Source organism: Pinus tabuliformis, chromosome 7, assembly GCF_031772625.1.
Source record: "Pinus tabuliformis cultivar Carrire ecotype Pingquan chromosome 7, CPIR1, whole genome shotgun sequence".
Lineage (NCBI taxonomy): Eukaryota > Viridiplantae > Streptophyta > Pinopsida > Pinales > Pinaceae > Pinus > Pinus tabuliformis.
In genome coordinates, this window is record NC_142293.1 from 1,958,476,594 (window position 1) to 1,958,493,496 (window position 16,903).

Here is a 16,903-nt window from a genome sequence, read left to right on the forward strand (position 1 = left end):
TCCTTTATTCTTCTTTCTAAGGCTTTGACTTCCCTTGTCTTCTCAGTCACTTCTTGTTTTGATTTGTCATATTTTTCCTCAATTTTAGCCAGCTTTTCCTTGGTTTCTTTCAATTCTGCCATTTGCAATTCCAAGGCTTCTATTTCTTTCATCATGTTGTCCATTCTCAAGCTAGTGGCTTGCTCTATAGGTGCTGAAGTAGTTGCTAAAATTGGTGCTGAGCTTGAGGCACCTGCTTCTGATGTTGTAACAGTGGGAGGGACTGTTGTGGTCGCCGTGGGAGGAGCAGCTATGAGAATCTAAGCTGTTTGAATTGGCTGAGAGGCCAATTCTCCCTGTTTTCCCTGTAATGATGCCTCCAAGGCACTTTCTATCTCTACCAACCTTTTATGTAAGGTTGTAAGCAAAGCTACTACATCCTGATCCTCTTTGTGTTGTGCCACCTCTGTAGTTTGAGGATACAATGTGGGTGACAGCTTGATTTGTCTTCTAAGGGCAATTATGTCTTCATATTTCTTTCTTATCAAAGCTTGCACACCCTTGGGATCAGTGGGATCATGTCCCACCTCTATGATGATCTCCTCCAAGGACTTGATTCTATTGTCCTTGGCCTGTGATGAAGCTTTCTCCAACTCTAGTTGGGCTGCTGTATTGTGCAAAGAGTTTTGCAATCTATGGGCTAACAATGTTTTATCTGCTAAAGTGGAATATACCTTCTCCCCAGTCTGCTTGTGAAATTGAATCTGGTCCATCGGATGGATATCCTTGGCGAACACTTCCATATTGGTTCTAATGTAATCAGTAGCTGATTGGGGTTGTTGAGTTGCAGGTCTGAAGTGACCGAGGGTCATTCATCCTTCTTGGATGTCATAGGCTGTCATTAGCCTTTGCTGATTGGTAGGGGCCATTCTTATTAGCTAGTTGTATAGCTGTAGTCTTACTGGCTCATTCCTAGCTTTGATATCAGTGAATGGTTTTTAATATCAGAGGCCTGTCGGCCCTGTTGCCTAGTGGATGTTACTTCCACCCCTTGCTCTCTCTCTTGCTCCTGCTGAAAGGAGCTGGCTGATGTCTCCATGCTTGGGGGAATTTGCTGTTCTGTGGGCCCCTCTGGCATTTCTTCCTCCGAAAAAGGATTTAACCTTTGCCTCTTTTCTCCTGGCTGCTCTGTGGATGTCCCTGGAGGGGTCTCTTCCTGTCTATCCCTCTTCTTCGCCCTTTCCTCATTTAGAGGTGTCTGCAACACATGAATTTCAGTCACTTTTGTTTGAGTTACAGGGTCTTGCCCTTGACTTTGTCCATCTATAGAAGCAGGCCGATCTGCCATCGTTTCTTGCTGTTCCAAATTTTCCACTTGTTCTTCTAAATGATGCACTGCTTTTCCTTTATCTATTGCTGCAGGTGGGGCACTTACTTGGGCAAGTTGCTGGGGAGCTATGCCAGAAGAGGTGCCTTCTCCAAGATGCCGAGGGGCTGTGAAAAACACCTGTCCAAAAGATTCCAAGTCAACTGCTTTTTCAAGATCTTTGATTGCTTTTTCTGCTATTTCTTCCTCAAAAAATTCTTCAACTATGTAGGAATTTACAGGGTAAGTTCGTCAGACAGAACACCAAAGGACACCGCTCACAACTAGATCACAGATCAATACACCAGTATTTTTTACGTGGTTAAAACCCTCAAAGAGGGAAACAATCCACGGCCTAAGCCAATGCGACCACTTCAGGCAATTTATTAATAAAAGAATGAAAATTTACATAAGCTTCTCTCATAGACGGATTACCCTACAAATGACCCTCCATGCGCTTTAAATAGAAACAATGTAAACTTTGAAACGGGAACTGATACTGTTACCCATTTCGTAGAGATAGCAAAAAATTGACCCGATTTTGAAAAGGGGCGATGCAGAATACACATAATTTTTTTAGAACATAGTTTTTGGCACTTTAAATAACCTTAAATAACCGATACGATTACCCGTTTCATAGAGGTAATAAAAACATGACCCGATTTTGAAAAGTGGTGATGCAGAATACAATAATTATTTTTTGGAGCATATTTTTGACAATTTAAATATTATTGAATTGAGACTTCTGTGATCCATATCAATTTGTTGAGGAATCTTTGGCGAAAATCACATAGCAAAACTTTTGTCGACGCGTTTCGAACCAGCCAGTGAGATCTGCTCATTCAACTTGTCCTGACGATGAACCACACTGGCTAGTTCGAAACGCGTCGACAAAAGTTTTTCTATGTGATTTTCGCCGAAGATTCCTCAACAAATTTAAATATTCTCATGTATCAAATATAAATATTCGTTTTTAAATGTTAGTGATTTTTATGCTGATTTTGAAACGTGTTGATGCAACGCGTTATACATCATACCTTTTTTTTTAGAAGACTTATTTTTCACACTTTAAAATTTATTATGTTCATTTTTTTTTTTTAAATTATGATTACTTAAAGAATTTTTAAGTTGTTTTATTTTTATTTCTTTAAATGTTGATTACTTCAAGAAAGTCATATACAAAAAAAAATGTTAATAAAAAAAATTTATCTCATAAACTATAAAAGAATTTGGAAAAAAACAAAAAATAATATATATATATATATATAAGTCAGTCAAAATACAAAAATTTAAAAAACATTAACAAAAACAAGAAGAAAAAAAAAAAAATGAAAACAAACTAGATTAAAAAAAAAATAGAAATTTAAAATTATAAAAAATAAAAAACTAGTAAAATTAACATTAAAAACATTTAAAAAAAAACTAAAAAAACAAAAATACATTGAAATTTACAAGAAAAAAACCAAAAAAATATAGAAATTTTAGAAATATATGTTTAAAAATAAAAATAAAAAACATGTATTTAAAATTAAAAATTAAATTTTTCAAGAATCATGTATTTTCTATTTAAAAAATAAAAAGCAAAATTGATTAAAAATAAATAAATAAAGTTTTTAAACTTACATTTTTAAATTTAAAACACTAGAAAAAAAAATATAAACAAATTTATACAAATGTGATATTCATAAAAAAAATTGTTTTTTTTTATTATTTAAATAAAAAACATTTATTAATTTTTTTTTTCTTTTTTAACAACATTTTTTGTTTTTAATTTTATTATTAAATAAAAAACCAATTATTATTTTTTTTGTTATTTTTTTAAACAATGTTTTTTTTTTATTTTTTATTTAAAATAAAACATTTTATTTAAAAAAAAAAAATTTAAATTTTTATTTAAAAAAAATTAAAATTTTTATTTAAAAAAAATTATTAAAAAAAAAAAATTTGGGCCGCCTGGAGGGCGGAGGGGCGATTCCCGGAATCGCCCCTACGCCCTCCTGGCAGCCCGCGGTGGCTCGGCCAGGGGCAGAGGCCTGAACGCAGGCCCAAAAAAAAAAATTTAATAATTTTTTTTAAATAAATTTTGATTTTAATTTTTTTTTAAATAAAAATTTTAAATTTTTATTTTAAATAAAAGAAAAACCGTTGTTTAAATAAAAAATATTTAAAAAAATAGCCCCAAGAGTTAGCTCAATCGGTCAAATCGTGTGCCTCGCCAATGGGAGGTCACAGGGTCGAATCCCGAAAGCTCTTGGGGTTAGGTCAGTAAATAGGCCGAGGGGTGTTGATGCCCTTCGGGTGGCATCCACTCAGTGTTTAAAACCCTGGACGTAGCGACTACCCACTGACCCGGGTATCCGTGAACCAGTAAGTGAAAAAAAAAATATTTAAAAAATTTAATTTTAAATATAAAAAAAAAAAAAAACATTGTTTAAAAAAAAACTTTTTAATAATTGGCTTTTTTTAAATAATAAAAAAAAAAACAAATTTGCTTATCAATTAACTTAAAAAATTTTAATATATATTTTTCTAAATAAAAAAAAGATATGTATTAAAAAAAAAAAATTTCTTTTATTTTTTTTAAATAGATAAATAAATGTTTTTGTAAAAAATTAAAATATTTTGGTGTTTTTTTTGAATTTCAAAAGACATATTTTTAAATTTTTTGTTTTTTTTTATTTAATTTCAGTTTATTTTTATTTTTTTAGTTTTTTTTAAATGTTTTTGCTGTTAATTTTACTATTTTTTTTTGTGGATTTTTTTTTTTTTTTTTTTTTAATCTGGTTTCTTTTTATTTTTTTTCCTAGGTTTTTTTAATGTTTTTATTTCTATTTTTATTTACTTAATTATATAGATATATATATTTTAAATTTTTTTTTTTTCCTAATTTTTTATGGCTTATGCGATAATTTTATTTTTTTTGGTCTTTTTAATATATATATTTTTAAGTAATTAACATTTTAATCTATTTTTGTAGTTTTTAAATATTGTTTTTGTTAATTTTCTATGTTTTTATTAAATTTGTTTTGTTTTTAATTTTCATTTTTTTTAATGTTTTTAAATTCTTTCTATTTTTACCTAAATTTTATAGTTTGTTTATTTTTTTTTCTTTTCCATATATATATATATATATATATATATATATATATATATATATATATATATATTTTCTTTTCTTTTGACAATTTTTTTTATTGTTTACAAGATATTTTTTTTTCCATTTTTCTAAATATGTTTTTTAACTATTTATTTGTTTATAATTTTTAAGTGTTTTTTAGTTTTTTAATTTAGTTTTTTTTGACATTTTTATGATTGATTTTTTTTTTTTTTAGTATATGCTTTGATTTATGTTTTGTTAATTTTTAAACTTTTTTTGTTTTGTGTTCTTCATTGTTTTAATTTTTTTTTATGTCTTCATTATTTATTTGAAATTTTAATCTTTTGCAGGGTCATGATAAAATATTTTACGCTATTATTTCGAAATGTTGAAATATTACCCTTGAAAAAAAAACGAAAAAAAAAAGTGTTATCCCAACGTTAACACTTTTTGTTTTGAGGGTGTTTTTGGAACAATTTTTGCATAAAAAATTGGTTTTCACCTCCATTTTTAAAATATGTTCAAAATTTACCCTAGAAAAAAAAAAGTGTTATTCCAGCATCAACACTTTTTGTTTTTAGCACTAATTTTGATGTTTTTAAGGGGTTTTTTGGCTAGAGTTCTCGTTTTGAGTTTACAGTTCCCGTTTCAAAGTTTACATTGTTTAGAAATCATGGACCAATCGGGTGTCAAGCCACGGATCAAGTGTTGGTAATACCGAGGAGAGAATGAACCGTCGGATCACTACATATCGTGATCATCGGATTGTAAGTTACAAAATGTACAAGGTAAAGAAACGCACTTTACCTAACTCTATACCTAACCCTATACTAGACCAAGTTGTACCTTAACTATTTCCTGTGTCGGAATATCCTAACATCCCCCCTTAAGAACAAATTGGGATAGGATTGAAGGATTTACAAATATGACACAATAGGAGAAGGAAGGAGGCACTAGAGCTGTTTTTATGAAGTCTGGAGTCTGTTTTTATGAAGCCAATGGGTTGTTCCATGTAGATTTCTTCATGCAAGTCCCCATGCAAGAAGGCAGATTTAACATCCATCTGATGGACTTCCCATTTGAACGAGGCAGCAAGGGAAAGAACAAGGTGGATAGAGTTCATTTTGGCAACAGGGGAGAAGGTTTCAGTGTAGTCAATGCCTTCAACCTGTGAAAAACCTTTAGCAACAAGACGAGCTTTATGTTTATCAACTTTCCCATCTGGTCCATACTTGGTTCTGTAAACCCATTTGCATCTAACAAGTTTTCGTCCCTTTGGTAGAGGAACAAGATCCCACGTATCATTTGCCAATAATGAATGATATTCTTCATTCATAGCTGCTTCCCAATTTGGATGGCCTGAAGCTTATGCAAAGGTGTCAGGATCATAATTTACTGGAGCTTGAGCCAGTAAAGAAGAGGCTCTGTCAAACTGAGAACGTGTGCGTTGCTGATCTGTAGGATCACCGACAAGATCACCTACTGCATCTCGAGTAGCACAAACCCATTTTGGAAGCTGAGGAGCTGAAGGAGGATCCTGAGATGGTGAGGGAGGATTGTCATCCTCACTTTCATCATCTGAAGAAGAAATGTGTTCAAAAGTAGAAGAGATAGGGAGAGGTGGCACATCCGCCGAACTAGGCTTGCAGGCCAATATATTTTCATCAAATTTTACATCTCTTCTAATGATAACATTTTTGGACTTAAATGGAATAAGTCTATAGCCTTTCACATCTTCAGAATATCCAACAAAAGTACATTTTTCACTCTTGGGTTCTAAAGCTTTATGCTTTTCATCTAGAATATGGGCCCACGCTTCACTTCCAAAAACACAAAAGTGACTTACATATGGTTTGATTGAGCTCCATGCTTCTTCTGGAGTGATATTCTTTAAAGCCTTAGTAGGATTGTGATTTATTATGTAATTTGCACAGTTAATTGCTTCTGCCCAAAAACTAAGACCAAGTCCTTTAGATAGTAGCATACAATTAGCCATTTCCTTTAAGGTGCGATTCTTCCTTTTAGCTACACCATTTTGTTGTGGAGTATATGGAACAATATGTTGCATTTGAATTCCATTCTCAGTGCAAAAGTTGATGAATGTGTTTTTAACATATTCTCCACCATTATCAGATCTTAGCTTAAGAATTTGATGTCCAGATTATTTTTCAACAAAGTCCTTGAAGGCCAAAAATGTGTTAAATACTTCACTCTTGAGTTTTAAGAAGTATACCTAAGTGCGTCTGGAGAAATCATCAATGAAAGTTAAGAAATACTTGCAGCCAAAGAAGGAAACAACTGGAAGTGGACCACATAAATCACTGTGCACAAGCTGTAAAGGGGCTGAGGTGTGCCAAGAGGCACATTTTTCAAAACTGTCCCAATGATGTTTTCCGAGTACACATCCGGAACAAACACCATCTCTGCAAGATACCATATGAAGACCTGTCACCATATTTTCTTTACATAGATGCTAAAGGGAGCGATAGTTTAAGTGACCAAATCGCTCATGCCAAAGTTTGCTCACTTCATTGTTATGAGCAACAAATACTGAGGGAAGATTTGATGACCCAAAGTTGTGAAACTTATACAACCTTGTAGAATCATCAGCAATGCCAGTAGCTAAAATTTGTTTAGGATCTCTTAGGTCCTTGATTACAACATCATGAGGTGAAAATTCAACGATTTTGCCTTCACCTGAATGAGTTATTTGATATACAGATATAAAGTTGCAGGATAAGGTTGGAACACATAATACATCATTAAACTGACCATTGTCTAGATGAACAGTTCTAGTCCCTACAACACTAAGAGATCTATCATCACCAACATATATATTTTTGGTGTTACAATCATTTAAAGAAGAAAACATGGCTTTGTTTTTGGCCATGTGATAAGAAGCTCCAGAATCAATGAGCCATTCATGAGAATGAGAAGAAGAAGATACATTTAGTGCATAGCCAGACCGAGATGGTTGACAACCACATGCAGAAAGTGCCATTCCTTAAGATGAAGTTGAAGTTGAAGATTGCTCCAAATGGATGTTATGTTTCTTCATAGCTGCTTCCAAGGCTTCCATCTTCTTAAAGCATTTGGATTCTAAGTTGCCATATCGATTACAAAAGTTGCAATTTCTATCAGTCTTCTTCCATTTGTTTTTATTTGTCTTATCATTTTGTTGAAATGATTTTTCATTTTGAGGCTGAGATTGCTTAGGACCCTTGTTTGGTTTAGGACCATTCTTTTTAGGATATGACTTCTTAGGATTCTTTGAATTTGGTTGTTGTTGGGCGACTAACGCTTTCTTGGAAGAGTTTCCAAGATTAAGAAGACCAAGGTGTAAGAGTTTTTCTTGTTCTCTTATTAAAGAATCACAAAAATTGTCAAAAGAAGGGGACTTGTAGTCTGTTCCTTGAGAAATGAAGACTTCTCTTGCAGAATGGAATGTGGAAACAAACATGGAGTAGGCTGGTCCCAACTTAGTAAGAATGGAATAGATAAGGTTACTATCTTCTTTCTTAAATTTAACACCTTCCAAGAGATATCTAAGGGTCTTGAACTTGGATAAGAAATCTTCAATGCAAGAAAAATTATTAGGCTCCAATGTAAGCAACTCATCTTCAAGTTGATGGGCTCTAAGTTCATTTTTAATCCCAAAAACTTTATTGATTTGTTTCATTGCTTCATCAGGAGTATCAAGTTCTGCAATATGGAATCTAAGATCTGGAGAAATAGACATCCCTATCAATCCACGTGCTTGATCTTGCCTATTTTTCCATTTAGCAGCCTTATCTTCATCCTTTGGTTTCTTTTCTTGGCCTGAGGCTCTTCTGTAGAGACCTTTACTTCTAAGTAAATCCTCAATGTAGGACAACCATTGGAAGTAGTTGGTGCTGTCAAGGGTAACTTGGTATTGACTTTCCATTTCAATGGAAACTGAAGCTAAAGATGTTGAAAGTAAGTGTTCCAATGGATAGATCTCGAAAAATTAGGCTGGTTTAAAAAAAACGGCTTCCGGATGAAGAAGTTATGGCTTTTTGAAAAAAGTTGATGAAGCCACCGACGAAGTGCGGGAATGTGCGGAAATTAAAAAATCCGCCCCAAAAAAAATGGAGACTTGAACCCAAGACCTCTACTCTCTTAGAATAGCTTTGAACCAATTGAGCTATACAAAAAATTTGAGAGAGAGAGAGAGAGAGGGGGCGGGGGGGTTGATGCTTTGGGTTGCGTGCTTGCTTTGAGAAGGCTCTTTTCCCCTACAAAACAAAAAACACAAAACCCAACACGGACATACAAAAAAATCGAACCTTGCAGCTCGAAGTTAGCTTTAGCCGAAAAACTAAATATTTTCAAAAATGAACCTTGTGGCTCAAAGTTAGCTTTAGCCGGAAACTAAATATTTTCCTCAATGTTTCTGATTTTCCAAGATCACACTAAGGCGCAGGGAAAAGAGCATACGCATGAGAAAAATCCTTCCTTTCTGTTTCTGATTTGCCCAGATCGCACAGAGTCGCAGGGCAAAGAGCATACGCAGAAATGAAAGGTATAGATCTGGTAATAAAAAAGGCTAAATAAACCGAAACCGAAATAACAGAGAGAAAATAACTGTAAACTGCAAATAAACACTGTATACCTCCAGATCTTAAAAATGACGCAGCTAGGGCTACCGGAAACCTTTTCGCGTGAAACGAAAGGGGTTCCTCACTAGAACAGATGCTCCCAATACATCAAAGCAGTCCTCTCGGCCCGAAAGTAGTCAGAAACAGTAGATATAGGAAACGACAGTCAGACGCAGTTCTACTGGCTTCAGATTTGGATCACCAAAGGACACGGCCCTCAAATAGCTCTGATACCATGTAGGAATTTATAGGGTAAGTTCCTCAGATAGAACACCAAAGGACACTGCTCACAACTAGATCGCAGATCAATACACCAGTATTTTTGATGTGGTTAAAACCCTCAAAGAGGGAAACAATCCACGGCCTGAGCCAACACGGCCACTTCAGGCAATTTATTAATAAAAGAATGAAAATTTACATAAGCTTCTCTCATAGACGGATTACCCTACAAATGACCCTCCATGCGCTTTAAATAGAAATCATGGACCAATTGGGTGTCAAGCCACGGATCAAGTGTTGGTAATACCGAGGAGAGAATGAACCATCGGATCACTACATATCATTACTGTCGGATTGTAAGTTACAAAATGTACAAGGTAAAACACACTTTACCTAACTCTATACCTAACTCTATACTAGACCAAGTTGTGCTTAACTATTTTCTATGTGTCGGAATATCCTAACAAACTAGAGTGCTCTTTACCCATTCTTGCTGATTAGAAAATTGCTCAATTTGAGGGATAGTTCAGTGTTCATATGTTGCGAGCCTATATTTGATTCTTCTAAGGCTTATAAAGTGATTGGGGTCATATGCTTCCCAATAAAAGCTTGTTTTTAGTAACAGAAAATTTTTCAACATTTTGTCTGCCTCCACCTAGGCTTCTTCTCCGTTATTGAAAATGCATGGGCCCAATTGATGTCTGATTTTCAACTGTGCCTTTTTTCTTTTGCCATAGAAATGGATCAGATCTGCTTTACCAAATTGTCGGAAGTATTCCAAGGAAAATAGTCTCATGGGGACATATTTGGGCAGTCTGTAAGGGGCCAATTCATAGCCATAAACCTCGATTACTATGTGGTTTTGGTAAAAATACCAGTCACCAATGTTGTAGCTTTTGGAAAGTTGCAGGATCTTTTGCATCTCATCAGTAAATCTGGGAGGAGGATTTGTTGATAATAAGTAGGTAGCTGGATAGAAAAAAGGGTCAATGAACTCACAATATGTATATGGAGAGTAATAAACATGGTGGGAGACTGGTGACCATAATATTACAAACCTTCGCTCCCCCTTGGCATCTAATTTTCTGAGGAAAACAGGGAAACTATCACGCTGATAGTACATCAGCAAGTGATATATATAGGAGGTATGTTTGAACACCCTTTCTCTCTCCAGGTTCATGAATTGCTCATGAATCTTATCAGCTATGAAGGTGGCATAATCATATTGGACAGTAGGGGGCTGTCCTGGAGCAAATATGGACGACATTACTAAAACTATCTCATCCACATACTCACTGGTATTGAATCCCAAGGTGCAGGATATGATATCTACCAGCATTCTTCCTGTTTCATTAAACCATACATGCAGATAAGGGGGAGGCTGCTGGAATTGGCAATTTGGTTGCATGAACAGCTGGGCAATTTTTGCGATCTCTGAGCTGGGCAGCTTGGCACCTTGGTCCAGCAAAAGTTTCATGGGGAGAGGAACCAAAGGCCTGTTTGGCTCAAAATTGAGCATCCTATTTATGGCTTGAGGGGTGATGTGAAACAAAACAATCCGAGATGGAGCCAAAACTGCTCTTTGAGTGGGCTCATAATTCTCACAGCATTGATGGATAAGGTCAGGGAATACATTAACTTGTGGGAGATAATAAATTGGCAGATTGGACTCCCAGATACTAAGGATATCATCATTTCTCCTGTATCTCTTTCTTAACTCACAAAAGGTTTCAATGTGATATTTGTTGGTGAGTTCCACTATTTCCTTCATTTGGTAATCTCTGTCAGCAAGGGGCAGCCATTCCAGGTTCCTATGTGGTGCATTCAAGGGAGAAATATTTAATGTTGTGGGAGTGGCCATTTCGAGGTTTATATGTGCTTTTCCTTGGAAATAGGATTAGTGTAACAACAGGCTGATGAAAGAGCTTTTGAGGATTTGCAAAAGATCTATACAATGAGTCCAAATGAGGCAATAACCTTCAGGGTCTGTGGCTATTACAAAAGAGGTCACTTTGGAGAGTTTTTGAAAAACTTTTCTTTTCTTTGATGAATTCACAGGGATTAAAAGGACTGTGGGCAAACTACGAAGGGAAATGGAGATAATTCTTAGCCCAATTACTGGAGTTTTTATAGTGGAATGTGGTAAAAGGGGAGAATGTTGAGCCTTATGGAGTTTTCCGGTCACCCGAGCTTAAAAATGATTTTTGATGGCGAATTTGCAAGTTGTCGCGGGTTCGGAGGGTTCCTAGTGAACAGAGGGTTACTGAGTAAATTGAGGCCGCATTTAGGTGTGGAAATGTCTTTGGTTTGGATAGTTGCAGATTTTTAAGCAATAAAAAAAGATAAATCAGTGAAAACAGGGGTAAACGGGTAGAATTTGGGCAAATACCAGGTTTTCATAGAGCCGAGGGTGTCGAGCTAGTTCAATGGCGAGAAATTGAGTCAAAGTTGCAGGTGGCGGCGACTGGGATAGTCAAATTTTCACTTGGGCAGACAAACGATGTAAAACGGCATGCACTGGTGCTTCCAACTTGTCCAATAAAAATGAACAAAATGGTCGAAACACATGTTTTTATGAAAATTTTGGCATATTTGGCACTTTTGACGGTTTTCTGTAATGACGTCAACATGACGTCATCGGCGGGTCCCGGATACAGCAAGGTGATGTGGCAAGTGACTCGGGTGACGATGTGGCATAGGACACGATGGCAAGGTGGGGACGTAGGCAGATGAGCTGGCGGTGACACGGCGCGGCGGCAGGTGATGCGGAGGTGACATCACGGGGAGGACGTGGTACAGGATAGAAGGCGGTTTGTGGTTTTATCGGACCGCCTTCTGTACGAGGGCGGTATATGTCAGAGCCCTCCCGACGCAATAAAAAGCAGACACGCATCTTTTGTACGATGGGAAAACCGCCGTGCTATCGGACGCTAACTCCCGTACGTCGGGGGTGCTCCGAAATCCACCTGGGCCGTCGGATCTGCAGGGCACAGATCAACGGTTGACGGGATGCGTACATGGTGGAGTGATACGGCGCGGGGACCCGCCCGTATATTTTAATATTATTCAGAATATAGTAGGGGAAAACTTTGGTTAAGTGGGTTTATGTGCATACGTTGCGGTAACGTTTAATGTTTATTTGAAACATTTAAACACTAAACCTTAGGCAAATGACTGCGGAGGGAGAGAACCATAAGGTTTTGATGGGTAGAGGAGTCGGTCTAGGTTATTAACCTAACCAGAGGTTAGATTAATCCCAGGTTTGGGATGCGGAAGGGTTCATAATAGTCCCAAATGGACTATTATTTCCCAAGACTGAATTACAAAGCTATAGTGCTTTTAGGGTGGAATATTTAATATATGTTTTGGGATTTTTACATAGTTTTTGTAGAAAATAGGGGTGAGGACATAGGTTAGGGAGCTATATAATAGAGTTAGAAGTTAATATGACCTTCTGAAGTGAAAGTGTAGGGGCATGAAACCAAGTTTATGAAGGAAAACTTAGATATAGGAAGTGAATGGAATGTGGAAGAAAAGGTTTTTACACAAGAAATGTGGCTTCTTTTCCTTAAGAAAACCCAAAACTTGACTTAGTATTTGACAAAATGAAGTGAGAGTAGAACTTATTGGGCAGATCCCAAGGTCCTTAAGGGGTGTTAGTAAGAAACTTTGAGGGGGAGGGTGAAAGGGAGTTAGACATACTTCCATAGTTCTGCCATCAAACAACTGCTTTGACATTCCTTTCATTGATGAGATAAGGTCTGATTGATAACACATTAGGTGATCAAAACCTTGCTTTTGCAACCTCAAACTACCTACCCAACCTAATACACCTAACATTTTTTCTTCCTTTTGCATGGGTGCACTTAGACTTGTAGACCCTGATTATCCTCTTTTCTTTTGATTTCCCTCCTATCTAAATCTACCCTTATCTCTTCCAAGGGCCCAGATTAAGCAGTTGGGATCCTTAATTTCTCAACTTAGCTAGTGATCTGCCAAGCTTGAACTGTTTGGACAGATGTTCATTCTCTAGTTCTAGAAAAAGCAATTTAAAATATGGCATGGTCCAGATTGAATTGTTGGGCCATCCATCAAGCTAGCAGTGGCATTTGGGCTAGCCACTTTCTTGGTCTTTCTTTGGGGTTCATTTTTATCATTTTTTCTGACCAATTGATTTTTCTTGCCCTTTGATTTTTCTTTTAGGGCATACCCTCTTTACATTTTTTAACTCTCTCTAATTCTATTACAATATATGGAACCTTTGCAGCATGAAAAGATGAACATATTTAGCACTTCCCAGGTCAATCATGAAAAATGAAACCTATTGGTATAGGAACCTAACAGTGGCTCCACTTGGGGATGGCCTTTCCTTGTGAAAGGCCAAGAACAGCAGGTCAGATTGCCTTGTTTTTTAACTATTGCTGTAGCCTGAAATTTCCTTCTCTTGAATATCAATGATCTGAACCTCTGTATCCTATATACAGTCCTTATGAGCTGATCTATTGTGAAATTACAGCTTTGTATTTGTTGGTTTCTCTGAATATTTATCATCATCTTTATAGTTCCCAAGTGCTTTCTTGATTTCCAATGATAGACTCAAAACATATCTCAAAAAATGGTGTAGTTCCCTGATTTTCCTCAAAATTTGCTTCACTTGTTTGCTTATCTAACTGTTGTAAATAAAAATGCTGGAATTACAAATATTTATGTACAATATATAGCTGTGTTTTGTTCATCAAAGGGGATCAAAATAATGTTTGAGCATTCTCCCATTGACTGGGCCTTCTTCAGTATTTTTGCTATCCAAACTCTTCAGAAAATATGTGTTATTACCTTGTACAACATGAATGAAATAAGGTCCTTTCCAAAGAAAATAAAATTTTCCATGTTTCCCTTTGTCCTCTCTCCTAGGATCCCATCTCAACACTTTGTTTCCTATGAAGAAATCTTCAGCCTTCGTTCTTTTGTCAAAGATATTTTTGAGTTTATCTTGTCGAATCTAGGTTCTCTAATATACTTCTTCTCTTGTTTGCTGCAAATGTATGGTCTGATTGATCCTTCTTTGAATATCATTGGGCTCTGCTTGTATTTCTTGTAGTAGCTTGATCACAAGGATTCCCAAAGATGAAGGGAACCTTGGCTCCATTCCATAAACCAGTTCATATGGACTTGTACCAATGGATCTTTTAGTGGTCAATCTGTCTGCCCATGGTGAATTTACCAACTTCTTATGCCAATTCTTTTTGTTCTCCTCCAAGACCTTTTTGATGATGTTGATAAGGCTTTTGTTGGAGGACTCAGCTAGGCCATTGCCTTGAGGGTAATAGGATGTGGAATGGCCCAAGGTTATGTGGTATTTTTGGCAAAAGTTTATCATTTTTTTGGATTTGAAAGCAACAGCATTGTCTGTAATAATTTTATCTGGACAGCCAAACCTGGAAAAGATGTTGGTTTCTAAAAATTGCATAATAATGGAGTCATTAGCTTGCCTACAAGGGATGGCTTCTATCCATTTTGTAAAGTAGTTTGTGGCAGTCAAAATCTACCTATGTTGGCTGGAGGATGAACGGTGGATTTCACCAATGAAGTCCAAACCCCATTGCTGAAAAGGTCTTTCAGTTGAAATAGGTTTGAGTGGTAGAGGTAACAACTTTCTCTTGCCTTCAAAGATCTGGCATTTATGGCAAGACACTACAAATTTTTTCACATCAGTAAACAAGGAGGGCCAATAAAATCCAGCCCTTAGGATTTTATCAGCTGTAGACTTCCAGTATAAGTGTCCTCCACAGTCACTTGCATGAAATTCCTTAAGGACATTGTCAGTTTCTTCCAATGTTAGACAATTAAGTAAAATTCCTTCATGATTTTTCCAAAACAAAACATTGTCTATGATACAAAACTTTGATGCTTTCATTTTTAAGAACCTTTTCTTAGTTCTGGACAACCCTAGAGGAGCTTGCAGGTTTAACAATACAAAACATATATCAGCATACCAAGGGGATTGTAAAAAGGCTTGATTGATCTGTGGAGTCGCCATCTCCTGTTCGTTGTCCAGTTCATTGATGTCAAGGGCTTGGAAATTGGTTTCAGTCATTAGTTTGGCTAACCCTTGTCCTTTTATTAGTTTTGTAGGCTTGATTTCAATGTCATATTCTAGGATATTGGCAATCCATTTACGCCTTTTGCCTTCAATTCCTTCTTGAGTTAGAATGTCTTTAACCACAACATTTGGGACATAGGCAATCACATGAGAGTATAAAATGTAGATTCTAAAATCTTTGATGGCCTTTACAAGGGCATAAGCTTGCTTTTCCATGATCTGATATTTTAAGGGAGAATCCCTAAGAGATTTGCTGAAAAAGGCAATGGGCTTCTCACACCCTTGGTCATATTTTTGCAATAGGACAGCAGCAATTGTGTGCTCAGAGGCAAAGGAAAAAATGATGAAATCTCTGTCAAACCTGGGACTTGTGAGGACTAGTGTATTTGTCAAAGCTCTTTTGATGTCCTCAAAGGCTTGTTTGGCTTCCATGGTCCACTTGACTTTAGAGTCTTTCTTCAGCATATTGTTTAACAGTCTTATGAGCTCAGCCAAATTAGGAATGAATCTTCTCAAGAAGTTAATCTTCCCTAGAAAAGCTTGTAATTCTTTGATGTTTCTTGGATGGGGAACTTGAAGGATAGCTTGAATTCTCTCCGGGTCAATCCTAATGCCATCTTTTGAGATTATATGACCTAGGAGCTTGCCTTCCTCTAGGCCGAACAGTGATTTCTTTGGATTCAATGATATGCCATATTTTTTGCAAATTAGGAACACTTGCCTTAAATGTTCTAAGTGTTCTTGGTCTGATTTTGAGAAGGCAGTAAGATCATCAAGGTATATGACCAAGAAATCATGGATTTCTTTGGCAAAGGCTATGTCCATTGCTCTTTGAAAAGTGGCCCCTGCAGTTTTGAGTCCAAAAGGCATTTTGACATATTTAAAGGTTCCCCAAGGTGTTGTAAAGGCAGTTTTGTCTTGATCATCTGGGTGCACTATGATCTGATTGAATCCCAAGAATCCATCCAGCAATGAAATCCTAAAGGCTTCCAATACCCTTTTTAGGATATGATCCATTTTTGGTAAGGGGTAATGGTCTTTGAGAGAGACTTTGTTCAAATTCCTTAAGTCAACACACAGTGTTATCTCTCCCGTTTTCTTTCTGGTAGGCACTAGATTTGAAATCCACTCTGAGAACCTGATTGGAGCAATGATTCCAGCCTCGTACATTCGTTTAACTTCTTTTTCAATTAGGGGAAGAAGAACAGGATTCACTCTTCTAAGCTTCTGTTTAAAAGGCTTTTGATTCTTTTTAAAGGGTATAGTATGTTGTATTACTTAGGTATCATAAGATTTGAGGTCTTCATAACCCCAAGCAAATACATCTTGGAATTCCTTAAACAAGTCAATGTATTTCATTTTCTGATCAGCAGACAAAGCTTTGGAGAGTTTTACCATTTTGGGATTTTGTGTGGTTCCAATGTTGCAGTCCTCAATTTCAGCATTCAGTGGTTTCACTTTTGGCTTCCTAGAAATATCATTTGAATCGAATAGATCCTCCAAAGGAGTCAAGCATGTGGGAA